The 14350-nt window shown below is 44.5% G+C and overlaps 1 long non-coding RNA gene across 1 annotated transcript; it reads left to right on the plus strand.

Moving 5' to 3' along the window:
- The first annotated feature begins 269 nt into the window (after nucleotides 1-269).
- LOC112270832 lies at nucleotides 270-14110 on the plus strand. The gene is made up of 3 exons (XR_002963325.1): nucleotides 270-280; nucleotides 8914-8916; nucleotides 13951-14110. It is a non-coding gene; the product is annotated as an uncharacterized LOC112270832 (long non-coding RNA).
- The last annotated feature ends 240 nt before the right edge of the window (nucleotides 14111-14350 follow it).

Here is a 14350-nt window from a genome sequence, read left to right on the forward strand (position 1 = left end):
GGCTAGGGTCGGCTGATAATCAAAAGGGACATTTTTAACGCTATATACAAGAAAAGAAATCTGATTCTGTAAAACAGCAAACAAATATAAAACTGAAATTTGAACTTTAAAAAAGAAGAAGAGTCGTTTCCTTGTAAAGAAATACAAACAAACCAGCCTAAAAAGAATCCATACAGAAGGCCTGCTAGGAAAAAGCCCCCCTAAAAATCGAGAAATATAAGAAGGCCCACATCAGCACATAACCAAAACAAACAAAATAAGGCCCAGAGAGGCCCATTCAGTTTCACACAACACAAACAGCCTTCTTCTTTTTTGCGAGAAAAACACAAACAACCGTATAGGAGTAATTGATGTAAATCGGTTGATCTTCCCACGAGTGAAACCCTAGCCGTCAGAGAAAAAAAACCCCGTTTCCATCTTTGTTGGTTCCCCTTGCCTCTGATAACCCATCAGGAGGTGAGGGGAACCACGGATCAACATCTGGAATCGTTTTTAGTACCTTCTTTGTAAGGTTTTCCGTGTCCTTGGTGGCGGCGTTCCAACAGTGGAGGCGGCGACGTGTGGATTATTGGTCTCCCAGCTCCATCGATCCCCGTTCTGGCATGGCTATCATGGTCTACTCCATGTAGTATTGGGACTCACGGCTCGTAATTTCATGATTTTGGTCATCTTCCTTAACGTTTCAGCGATGATTCAATGGTTCGACAACCTGTCTTGTGAGGGGCGTGTCTCCGGCCACCACGGTTCAACGATATTAAGTTGATAAGTTCTCACCTGTTAGGATGGGCGGCTCATGCGGCTCAGTAAAACCTATAAGGTTAGTCCAGATTATGTAGGTTTGGTCTTGTACTGTTTCGTCACCATAGATTTGGAAAAACATCAAGATGCGATTGACGCAACTAGAGAAGTTGGGTTCAAAGATTTTTGATGTAAAGTTGTAAACCGAAATCTTTGTTGTCGTTTTAGTTTTTCAATCAATTATACTACGTTCGTTGAATAAATAAAGTCAGATCGTTGTTCTAAAAAGAGAGTAATGGATGTCGAATAAATTATAGATAATTATAAAACTAAACGAAGATAATATTTTCAAAAAAGAAGAAGAAGAAGATAAGATTTTAAAAAAATATCGGTTTCTTGGCTCCTGCCTTCCCAGAAGCGGCAAACAGACACCGACCGATCGAGTCCCCAACCACACCCTCCACATATACTCCCTTCATCCAACAATATGGGACGTATTAGCTTTTCTTTAACCAATGCTTTGACCACAAATTATTCTATTAATATATAATTATACCACATATATTCATATCCATTATGTACCTACTCAAGAATATTTGCTTATGGTTATGATTCTGATCACATTAGTCACACATTCATGAAATAATTTGTGATCAAATGCTTGGTTAACCCAATCATAATATACCTCCTGTGGCTGGACGGAGGTAGTAACACGCAACAAGCAGCCCCAAGAACCGGAAGGCGATCGAGCTTGCGCGCGCAAGAGGTTTCCAAATCCCATCTGACCAGAACAACGACGCCAACGACAACGACCATGAAAGGAGGAACAAAACTGATATGTGGGCTGCTGCTGGTGCTGCTCTGCGTGTCCGCCCGCCTCAAGGGTGGCTCCTGCGCCGGCGGTTTCGGCGTCGGAGGGGGCTTTGGCATTGGTTTTGGTGCAGGGTACGGCCGGCCGGCTCCGGTCATGGAGCCGGAGCCTGCCGGCGGGCCCGGGGCGGCCGCCGTCGTGGGCGGAGGCGCTACCGACGGCGGCACTACTGCGGTGGCTGCCGCGGGTGACGCTCGTGTCCGCGGTGGCGTCTAGAGAGCGTCCGGTGGCGCCGCTGCCCTTGCAGTCGCCGCGCTTGTCTGGCGCTAGCTGATGGTGTGCGTGCGTGCGCCAAGCCAAGATCGATCTATGTTCTACGGTAGACCAGTGAATTTAGGAGTAGTTTTGTGGATCGGTGGCTGCATGTGTAAATATTACTCGATCTTAGTCTAGAGCGGAGTTTTGATCAGGAATTCAGGTGCAGGGGTGGGCATGAAAACTGAGAAACTGAAACGGAAACGGAAGCCGATTGGACCGAAATCGAAGAACCGTTTAAAACTTCGGTCAGCAAAATCAAAGAACCGAAGTTTGTTCGGTTAATTGGGTCTCTTGCCTCGGTTAAACAAAAAAACCCGAAGAACCGAAATTCATTGCTGCATCTTTAAAATTTAATGTTGTCATTGCATGTTAGATGATATTTACTGGCTGCTGCCATTGCGTGTGTCTGTGTCACACAAGATTATGTGTTTATTTTTGCGTGTAATTTAAATCTATTTTCTGTTCTAAGTGGAAGATTGAACTAAATTTGTTTTCATTTTTTGTTTGCCGTAAACACAATGTTCGGTTAGTTCGGTTCCGAATCGAATTTTCTGTGAACCGAACTTTCGGTTATCAAAATTTTCAAGATGACTTCGGTCCTCATATCAGAAGAACCGAATTTCATGAAAACCCGAAGAACCGAACCGAAATTTCGGTTATAACCGAACGCCCACCCCGATTCAGGAGTAGTCTGTCCCAGCCTTTTGATTTCTTTTAGAAAAGTCTGGCTTCATTGATTTTTGTTCTTCGACAACATTTGGTACTGAGGTCTGGATTACGATAATCCAGCTTTACCAACCAATTTCTTTTTGGCTATTTTCTATTTGTCTGATCAATTCTTTCATGTTTTTATTTGCATTTTTCACAGCAAGTTATAATTCAGCACAACACAATTTAGCAAAGTCAAACTAATGCTTAATCAAGAAACATAGCATAGGAAAACTGAAACAAAAAACAAGAAACTAATTGCTAGATCTCTCTCCATGTCACTTGTGATGAAACTATAAACGACCAGACCTGGACAAGTAAACTAACTTCGTAAGTTTCTAATAACCACATAAGAGCAACTCTAGCAGATACCCATATGGCCGATCCGAACTCCATATTAGGTTTTGGGCCAAAAATCAGCACGGAACAGATCCTCGAAAAAGGCCCGGACCGCAAAACGTGTTTCGGTTTACCCCAAAAACCAGCCCAGGGGCCGCCTATATGCCTACTCGAGAGGCGTACTCGATGTCCACACCCCACTCTCTCGCCGCCCAAATTCGCCACCAAACCCTACCCCGCCGCCAAATCCGCTGCCCTTTCTCCTTCTTCTCCAACTCCAGCAACCTAGATCCCGTCCCTTCCACCGCAATGGTTATAGATAGCCAACTGGCCGGCCTGGCTCCGACCCAGTATATGCTAAACGTGATTGGCCCGGGCACGGCCCGATGAAGCCCTGGAATAGAGAGGGGCCAGCCCGGCCCCTTAATACGTCCTTCTGGCCCAGGCGCGGCACAAAGCTCCGTCGGGCCGGGCCGGGCCCGTTAAGGCCTGGCAGGGCCTGAGGAAGCCCATCTCTGCATAAGGCCCATCTAAGAAAATAAATAAATAAAGGGCTAGAATGGGCCAAAATTGTTGGGCTGGACCGGAATTTTGAGGATACATGGGCCAAATGTAGGAAAACTATAAAAAAAAACAGGTCGTGAGGATGAAGCCCAGGCTCGGCACAGGCGGGGCCTCAGGCCGGCCCGACCCAATTAGTTTTGTGCCGGGCTTGGCACAATCGGACCAAGCCCGCCAGGCTTTCGAGCTTTGCCAAAAGGCCCATCCCGTTGGCCATCTATAGCAATGATGCACCCCATAGCATCCCGGGGGTCCGCTGGTCACCGTACCGCTTCTCCGCGCGGGCAGGAAAACCCTAGCGGCTGCTGCGGCGGAGGGGACGACTATGAGGCGGTGCACCATCGTTCCATCAGGGTAGGGCGGCATGCCGCCTGCAAATGGGATAAGCACCGCTTTACGAACCGTGATGCTGAGCGCCGGTACTAGCAATATCTGGCGGAGGAAGCTGCGCGGGCGGCGGGGACTTGGGCCGGCCCCCGTGGCGGGGGCACGCCGCGTCAGGGGGAGGCCGAGTCCTCTCGTGCGGCCGTGCACCACCGCGCATTTTCGCCCACTCGTCAAAGACGAGGAGGATCTTCTCGTGCAAAGCTTTTTAAAAAAAATTCAGTTCTTAGTTCGGTTTCTGTTCTGCACGACGTATTTCTGAACTGCATTTTCGGATTCAGTTGATCCGAACTCCCCTAGTTCGGATCGGCCACATGGGGTATGTGTTAGAGTTGCTCTAAGTCGCTTGCCCCAAAAGATGAGAACCTATGATCGTTGAACTTGCTGGAGACACACCGTTTGCAAGACAAGTTTGTAGATTGTTGTTTCGTAGCCGAACCGACAAGGAAGATAACCAAAATAACGAAAGTAAAAAAACCTGGGGATCCAACGTATTGACTAGCCAGCATGCCGATAGAGCCATGGGACCATTATTTCATATACCATTGCCTCCACCACTAGGACGCTATCGCGAGGACACAATACCTCATAAAAAAATTAAACAGATTATTTGTCACACCTTGATCCCTGGTTACTCTCATTTTCCGATTTCTAATCGATGGTTGACCACAAGGGAAGCCGACAAAAACCACAACTTCAACGAGGTTCTTTCCGGTGGCTAGGGTACGTTCCTCACGCCATAATCTCACAGCAAAGACTTGCTACGTGGCCTACGTAATATGTCTAATGAATCACTAAAATTGAATGGCTTGCTAAAATCCTAGATGAAACATGATAGCTAGTCTTTCAGCTATTTTTCTTAAGAAATGTCTATTTCTCAGTCGCCTAAAAATAGTTATTTCCCGATCAACAATCATGGCCATTCAATTAATATTTTCTTATTATTGGACCTACATTAATCTTACACGAATCACACTGACTGAATCAAAATGTTGTTATCATCGACTAAGAAATACTCCCTCCGTTACATGATTCTTGTCTCAAATTTGCAAAAAATAGATGTATCTATTTTAAAAAAACGTCTATATACATGTAATATTTCAACAACAATTATGAAACGGAAGGAGTAGTTATTTCTCAGTCGCCTAAGAAATAGAAAAACCGTTTTTCTTACTTCCATTAGTATTTGAAATGGAAAGATGGTTTCAAGCCGATCAATTTCTTTGATCTTCTGTCCAGGTAGAGATTTTTCAACGAAAATTTACTTCAGAACGATAAGCCTGACGCACGGATACGTGTTCAAACTTTCTTTGGCGTAGAATATGCGAAGTTTGAACAATTTGACTTCTCCGCACCGACATATCCGTGGCAGCAGATCAGTTATTGCCAACCACGATCAGGCTAGCTCCCAACGTGCCGGCCGGAGACCCCGGAGCAAGTTACAGGCTTGCCGCTTGCCGTTGCAGAGCAGCCCCAAGCCCCCAACGACCCTCAAACCGCCTCCGCATTGGGGCTATCCATCTGACCTGCGCCGCGAGGACGACGAAGGCGACCCAGGCAGGGAGACGACCATGAGAGCATCTTCAACTACGTACAGTAGACATGCATTCAGTAATTTCAAGAAGGACCATATATACTATAGTACTCATGAATTATTGTCAAGTAGAAAAAGAGAGAAAGTAGAAAAAATGGTTTGCTTATGGCATGGCATACATCAGACCTGGATTTGAGCCAACATAATCGATTCTTGGATGGTCGTTTCCATATACTCTGTTTAATACTCCTGAACATGGGGCTTGTATTCTGCAGTTCACCTGCAAATAAGGGTATCCCATACGTCCAGAACAAAAAGTGATGCTAAGACTGAAAAAACACTTGTCATAATGGCTTCCAAAATATGACTCATTCGGTCTTTACACAGGTTGTAGAATTGATTTACTTCTCTTCAATTGTTGGCACTAGCATTGACAGACTATGCCTCTCCAAACACAGACATAATCCTTGTGAAGCCCAGTACGAACGCTAAGTATTGATAAATCAAGAGGTGATACATAATTATGAGCATGTACAATACAACACCATTAGCCAGACAAACAATTGTAAAAATTAATCAAAATTGGACAAAGAGATTATGCATTCTTGTAGATCCATCAAACAAGCCCCAGCCTAAAGCATTCACATCCAGCACTAGAGGCACGGAAGCAACATCATAATTCCTACGTCCCCTGCACTATCTAATTGACAGATTGCAGTACCAAATCAGATAGAATTTTGTACCGTTAGAAATGCGCATACCCGGCGCTCGGCGGGCATAGAAAGCGGCTGGGAGCCGGAGGCACAGCTAGACGCCTCGGAGGAGCTGGAGGCGGAGGCGCAGCAAGCTTGCGAGCTGCACACCTCGGGCAAGCTGGCGAGCTGCGTCTGGGCTGGGGTGAAGGCGAAGCTTGTCGACGAGCTACACATCTTGGGCGAGCTGGTGGCGGAAGCGCGGCAAGCCGGTGAGCTGAGTCCTAGTTGGGGGCGGAGGCGCAGCTTGTTGAAGAGCTGCACGTCTTGGGCGAGCTGGGGGCGGAGGCGCGGCAAGCCGGCGAGCTGAGTCCTAGTTGGGGGCGGAGGCGCAGCAAACCGGCGACTTCGAAGTGACTGAGTGAGTACTACAAAAATGCTCGCACGAATTAAACACCTGTTTAGGCTTCTCAGCATTGAAGTAAATTTATTTTAGATAGGTGCTTAGTGATATGGCAAGATTCTCTCTCTTTAAGCACCTGTATACGAGCACCTTGCATTGCATTGTAGATGCTCCGAGAGATGGGACGAATTTCCTCGGCGCGCTGCTGCTGTTGATTCTGCTTTGCGTGCCGCGCGCTTCCAAGGCGCCTGCTCCGCCCGAGGTGGAGGCGGAGGCGGGGGAAGGGGAGGAGGAGGGGGCGCGTTTTCCGGTGGAGGTGGGCGAGGGGGAGGCGACGCCATTGCCGGCGGAGGGGGCGGCAGAGCTCGGAAGGGAGCCGGCGGTGCCAGTGCCGGTGGAGGGGGCGCGGGCGGCGGGAGGAGCACCGGCGGGTCGGGGAGCCAAGCGAAAGGATCCACCGCCGGCGGGGCCGCCATCGTGGGTGGCAACACTGCCGGCCTGCCGGGGGATCACAAGGAGGACACTACGGCGCGGGATCGCAACGAAGCAGCGGCGCCGCCTTGGGTGGCCCTCCGCATGGCCGTAGCGTCTGGATGGTATCCGAAGGCGCCGTCGCTGCTCTTGCGGCCGCCGCGCTCGTGTGGCGCTGATCGTCGAGTAGCCTGCGAATCTGCGATGCATCAAGAATTCAAGAGTCGAGAGTCGAGACTACTCTAAAAACCCTTCATTTTCTGTTTATCGACGTATATGATGCGTAAGCACGTTCAACATAAAAATCAATCGAGCCATTGGTTGTACACCATTGCTTCTTCCTGTTTGTAATTAGTGTTCTTGTTATTCTTTTTGGTGTAAGCCCTCGTCTGTTTTTAACGAATGACGCGTAAGCATGCATGTTTCACATAAAAACTTACCGTTTGTAATTACTAGAAACTTACTGTTTGTAATTAGTGTTCTTGTTATTCTTTTTGGTGTATAGGTAGTGCTCCTGCGAACACTGCTCGGAGTGTGACGTACCGGCTGGAGCAACTGCAGCCATTGTGTTTTTTAGGTGAACAGAGCCATTGTGTGTCTCTCGATTGACTCGATGGTTTCCGTGTACTTCACCTTCTGTCCAGGTTAACACATCGGATGACTGAGGATGCGCGATGGTACTCCCTCCGTTCATAAATAACTTGTTGCTGCGAACTGACCGGTGTTATGTTTTCTTGTGGTGGAACCAGTCCACTCAGGTTCAAGTCACATGGGTGTTCGCATTTCCCTAGATTTATTTCAGAACCTAACCGGTGTTGTGTTTTCAGTGGGAGTGACGTACGGCACATCAGTCTCTCGGAGGGTGCTCATAGGGGTAGGGTGTGTGAGCGTCTGCGTCCAGTGGGAGTGACGTACGGCACATCAGTCTCTCGGAGGGTGCTCATAGGGGTAGGGTGTGTGAGCGTCTGCGTCTGTACTGTGTTTTCTAAAAAAAAAAAACTTATTGCTGTTTTATTTCAAGTTTGCACTAAAACAGCGACAAGTATTTAGGAACGGAGTGATTACTATATAATGATGTCTGCACACTGCACTTGCATTCTGTAATGCTACCTGTTTGCTAAACCCGACAGAGATTGTGGAGGCTAGCAATCAAGATGTATAAGTTGGGTGTAGCACTTGTCCCGTTCTCCGTGGTTTACACCCCAGATGCAATTGTTCCTCTCTTCATGTCCCTTCCTCGCATAATTAGTGATCCCAACAACGTTCCATGTGTCGTATTGTCTGGTGGAGCAAGGGAAACAAATGCATATGTAACTAATCAAAAGATTACACTGACAGCTTGTTTGGCAACCAAGAATTCATTTCATTTGATCAAAATGAAATGAAATCTAATTTTTGATAGGGTTTCATTTGGTTGAATTTGAATTCTGGGTTGAAAAATCATGTTTGTCTACCACATGAAATTAAAGAGTGAGAGACAATTCTAGAGAAATGATGGCTTTTAGAAAAGAATTAAGGCTAGTTACACTGTGATTATATGAAATTTGAGATTGAATTTCTGTAACTAATTCCGTGCCAACCAAACAAGTTGTTTTTAAAATTTAAAATGAATTCTACAATTTTATGACTAAATGATGTGCGTCAAACAAGCTGTGAAAGAGTTTGCTATAGATTAATGGAGACCCAAACTTTCTTATAGCGATTAATGCATGGCTGCTCCTGCTGCCATATCCATGGGCGCCATAGTCGTAGCAACTTCCACAGGATCCGGCGCTCCTGCCTTCTGACCACTGGGACCACATGATAGGTTGGATCTGCTGTAGCTATCCACTTTTCAGGGGTCTGGCCTCTCTCCCGATGGCAACTGTTCGAGGTAATCTTATTACTCTTAGAATTAGAGACAGTAGAGTAGTTCAGTCCGGCATGAACCATTGTCCGTACTACTCCGGTTGAGTCAGTGATGAAGCATTGTCTAAAAAATATTATCACCAGAAAAGGGCTATCTCAAAACAAGGAACAGTTTTGTTTTGTGGGTACAGCTAGCCGACTCGCCAGGCGGATAACAATGAAGGGTAGCCAGCGGATCCTTCCTTTAGTCAGGAAGAAACGAAGGACGACCATCCATCGACCAATAGAGGCAAGGCACGTACATGCATCCATGTGTACGGAAGAAGTGATAACCTGAAGCACATCGCTGACGAAGCTTATAATAATCTTGCTTGCTTGCGCACCTAAACACATACCAGCTGGGTATAGTAGCTGGCATATTCTCATACAGTATTATGCACGGATCACTGACGACGTTTCCATCGTTGAACTGGTAACCATTTCTCATTACTTGCACGCAATCCAGGAATGCAGGATATACTGAATATAGTCTGCAGCTACAGCCTACAGGAGACTATCACAAAGTTCTAAATTAGGCGACTTAATTAGTGGAAACAACTCTTGGATGGAATCCACATTGTTGTCGCTACTAGTGCAGGGGTTAACTGGCTAAGGTTGTTTGTTTCAGTAGCGTGTAAGTAAGGGACATGGAGGCAGCTATATACCTTTTTAAAAGGGCATGCAGCTATATTCTAGGTCCACGTTGTTGTTCTTTGACAGGACTAGCTCCACGTTGTTGAGAACCTGAATCCTCGTTGCCTCCCTTGCTTTTGTTTTCCTCATTTTTACTAATTATTCGGCTTGTACAGCCTGGCATGTACAAAGGTACAGACATCCAGCCATCTATAGTGTTTTACATGATTTACAGACAATTTTACAGATATCATATACAGTAGTCTGTCTATACGCTGTCTAAAAAGTCTGTACTAAAAATTATAGGCAACAGACATACAATGATAAATAATCTGTTTATAAATTGTCAATTAGATTATCTGTACAACTAAAGACAGACTGCTATATTTTCTCAATCTCTTTCCTCCACCTCAGCAAAAGTACCTCTTATAGACACCTAAATCAGCCCCATTGTACATGCCCTATCAAATAGCTTTTCCTTTCCTTTCTCCTACATGCCTATTTTCCATACTCTTTTTGAAGCATGTAACATTTTAATGAAAATGCAGAGCACTTGCTTGTCCGTTGATGAGGGGCTACCTCGGCAATACCCTGACTCAAGGGTTTTCGACTGAGGGAGAGCACGGGGTGCACCAGCGATCTCGTCGACTAACAAAGACTAGGGGAGTCGCAAGGTTTACCCAGGTTCGGGGTCCTCGGAAGGTAATACCCCTACGTCCTGCTTTTGGTGTATTGTATTGATCGAGATTACAGAGAAGCTATGAAGCTATGGTGCGCAGATGAATCTGGCGTTTGTCTAGAGGTTGGCCATTCCCGATCCCCCCTCCTAGCCTTATATACTGGCGGCTAGGTCTCGGGCGTGATAATCGGGAATGTTACAATCAGATCAATTCATTACGGTATGATAAGATTATGTTTCTTGGCTTGAACCGCACTTTGAGGGACTCGACCTGCATATGCTTGATGGGCCTTCGAGTGGGCCCCCTGTTGGGCTGCATCGGGTATATGAAGGTTGAGAACTCGAGTCCCTGTTCGAGGCGTAGACTCGAGTAGGGACTCAAGAGTTTCCTTATTCTGATTATTCGACTGTGTGCCAAACTGCAAATAATCTTCCGTTGGTCGATTGACTTAAGTGTTCGTCAGGCCCAAACTTTGATAGTTCTTAGCTTATGACGCGGAAAACACAAGGTATTTCTGCAAATTGTACTGATGTTGTGTGGGATGGTTGCGTAACGCGCCTGGAATACTCGATCGGTCGAGTCCAGTTAATTGCACCGGGGCAAAAACTTTGTTAGCATACATCAGCACTCGAGTCCCTAGGCTCGAGCCTGGATAACTGGCGGTGTTCGAGTCAAACCTGCCGAGGGTTTTACAGACTCGAAATCCAGTGCTGCGGGGCGATCAACCAACGCGTCCGTTGGTTGATGTTCTTCATGCAAGCGCGTGGATGATCTGGAATCGCCTGAAGGTGCTGATTTCCAGGCCCGATGAAAAACCATCGGGTCTTACCTTCACGTAATGAACGTGGCTTAGGGTGTGTTTCGCAGTCCGTGCGACCCGGATAATGCTGTCGAGTGCCTATGTACCAGGTACACTTCGAGTTCCTGCGCCGTCAGGTGGCAGCCCAAGTTTTCTAGAGTTTGATATGACGTCTTTGCTGACACTCTGATTAAAGAAATGGTCTGGGAAGTCGATGGGACGTACCTAATGCTTTATGCACGGACTGGATCGAGTACTGTTGATGTGGTCAGTTTGATTTGACCACACGATGTGCGCGAGAATTTAGGCGCATTGATAGCTGTCGTGGGTTCTTGAACCGGTGGAAGGGGAAACGGCTCATTTCTACTGGGACCACGCGTCTCTTTTCTTTATGGCACAGAAGGAGGTGAGATTAGGTTCCCCTTTTTTTTTTGCATTTCTTAATTTTGTATTCTGCATATTACAACGAATATTTTTTTATTCTTGCTTATCTTACTTTTCCAATTGTGCTAAGTCATGCGCGCGATACAAAGTTCGTGGTAGAGAACTTCTTTGAGTCATCCTATTTTTCTGTTCATATGAGGGAAATTCATATGTGATTTTCCAAATAAGGGAATCCAAATGAAACCCTTTTTTTGCTCAGTCTATCTGGACTACTTTTGTATAATAGGAATTAATTCGAAATAGGTATTCCGTTTCATCTAGGAACAGAACGTAAAAATTTTCCTTTACTTGAATAAAATCTGGAGTTGTGTTGTATAAGTCCGCATGAATTTCTTATCATTCAATGAGCATCTTGTATTTCATAGAAATTGGGGGTTATATAGTCCTTACGTAAGGGCCAGCCTACCCAACTTTCAGGCATTAGGATACGTTTAAGGCGCGGATGATTATCATAAGAGATTCCCACCATATCATAAGATTCGCGTTCTTGAAAATCGGCACTTCTCCAAATCCAGAAGACAGACGGAATTCTAGGATTATCCTTTTGGGCAAAGACTTTTATGCATACTTCTTCCGGGTTATCTATGCCATACTGTATTCACGTAAGATGATACACGCTAGCTAAAGATCCACCGGGTGCTACATCATAAGCACATTGGGAGAGTAAATAATTGTAACCATATACGTATAAAATGACAGCAATGGAATCCCAATCCCCCGCTTTTATTTGTAAAGTCTCTATTCCTCGGTGATCAAAGCCCAAAGATCTATGAACCACCTTATGTTTGACTAGCCAATTAGATAACCAACCCTGCTGCATTGTCTTGATCTCTCCCTCTTTGTTTTGTATAAATATTTCACATTTCGGATGCAAGTTTCAAAGATTGCCTTGCTTTTTATTTTTCTAGACGAAAGAACCCCCCTCCTAATTCACTAATTTGTAGGAAGGTACTATACTTTTGGATTTGTAAATTTTTTCAGAAGATATATCTAAAGTAGATGGTGATTGATAGAGCAATTCTTGCTCGTAAGTTCCAGTATGAGTACTGCGCCGAACATAAAGCTTGTGACTGGTAGTAAAACATCGGTTTTTATTTTGAGATCGAATTCGATCCTCAACTATTTCTCGCGATATCTTCTTACGAAGTTTTGTTAGGGCATCTATAACCGCCTCCGGTTTAGGTGGGCAACCCGGCAAGTAGACATCCACAAGAATTAACTTATCAACTCCTCGAATAGTACTATAGGAATCCGTACTGAACATTCCCCCTGTAATAGTACAAGCTCCCATAGCAATGACGTATTTTGGTTCAGGCATTTGCTCGTATAACCTCACTAAAGAAGGAGCCATTTTCATTGTTACTGTACCAGCTGTTAAAATTAGGTCCGCTTGCCTAGGACTTGATCTTGGTACCAATCCATAACGATCAAAGTCGAATCGCGAGCCTATTAATGAAGCAAATTCAATGAAACAACAACTGGTACCGTATAGAAGGGGCCATAAACTGGAGAGTCTTGACCAATTTGAAAGATCGTTTGGTGTAGTTGAAATAACAGAATTGGAACTTGTTTGGTCAAGTAAAGGAAACTCAATCAAACTCATAACTGTCTCAATGGAATCTTTTTCTTCTTTTTTTTTTTCTAAATATTCAGTTAAGACATTCCAAGGCTCCTTTTCGCCATGCATAAACTAAACCAACAACTAGGATAAGCACGAAAATGAAAGCTTCGATAAAAACGGATACACCCAATACGTCGAAACTCATTGCCCAAGGGTAGAGAAAGACGGTTTCCACATCAAAAACAACAAAAACTAGCGCAAACATGTAATAGCGTATTCGGAATTGTAGCCAAGCCCCTCCCATGGGTTCTATACCCGATTCATAACTAGAAAGCTTTTCGGGTCCTTCACTAATCGGGGCTAAAAGCCCTGAAATCCAAAATGCCAAAATCGGAATAAGGGTTGCTATTATTAGAAATGTCCAAAAAATATCATATTCGTGAAGCAGAAACATAATGTACTCCCATTAATGTAGAATAGACGAGACTTAAATTAATCAATTCAATTATGCATTGTCAATTCATCCAGAACTTATCTCTTTTCCTCGGTGAAACAAGAATCTGTTTTGTTCAAACAAAATCGCTTAGTTTAGCCTTTGTTTTCTCTGTGCTGTGTCTTCTTTAAAGATTCATCCAATGGAATCCCAACTCCCCTTCTTTTTTCTCCATTCTATTTAGATATGGTCTAGATCTAATTCTTATATAAAAAATACTTTATCCCTTCACTTTATTTTGCTTTCTCTATAATCTTTAGAACCTAATTAACATAAGAGGACTAGTCTATGCAGTAGACTGAGAAGTAATACTATAAAAAAATAAGGAACTCTATTTCAGAACTATGAGACATAATATTCTGTTTTCTTATTTACTCTTTACTTTAATTCTTTCTAAAAAAATTCTATTTAGGATTTTAAGTAGATCGATTTAGATAATGTATATATAAGCAAAGTAATATACCTAAAACAAAGTATAAATTCGCAAGATGGAGAAAATCATTGCAGTTTTATAGGGAAGTCTAGAGATACCCTATTTGAAGAAGGGCGGGATTCAAATCAGGGAAGGGCTCTTTTCTTCTATTGATTTGATAGAAATCACTTTTTCGTTTCCTATCTCTATGATTTTTGATGAATGAGCCTGTGGTAATTCTTTTACGCCTATTCTATGTCGCAGGCGCCCGCCCAGTCTATAAACAAGTACTAATGTGAAAATAAAAGCTATACTAAGGAAAACATAGGATATCTATACTAAAATCCAAAAATAGGACATATTAGGGCTATACGGATTCGAACCGTAGACCTTCTCGGTAAAACAGATCAAACAGATTATTATCGAAATGATTCGAACTGTTTCAAAGACCCAAGATGCATTTTTTTTGCATTGGGCTCTTT

Source organism: Brachypodium distachyon, chromosome 2, assembly GCF_000005505.3.
Source record: "Brachypodium distachyon strain Bd21 chromosome 2, Brachypodium_distachyon_v3.0, whole genome shotgun sequence".
NCBI classification, from domain to species: Eukaryota; Viridiplantae; Streptophyta; class Magnoliopsida; order Poales; family Poaceae; genus Brachypodium; species Brachypodium distachyon.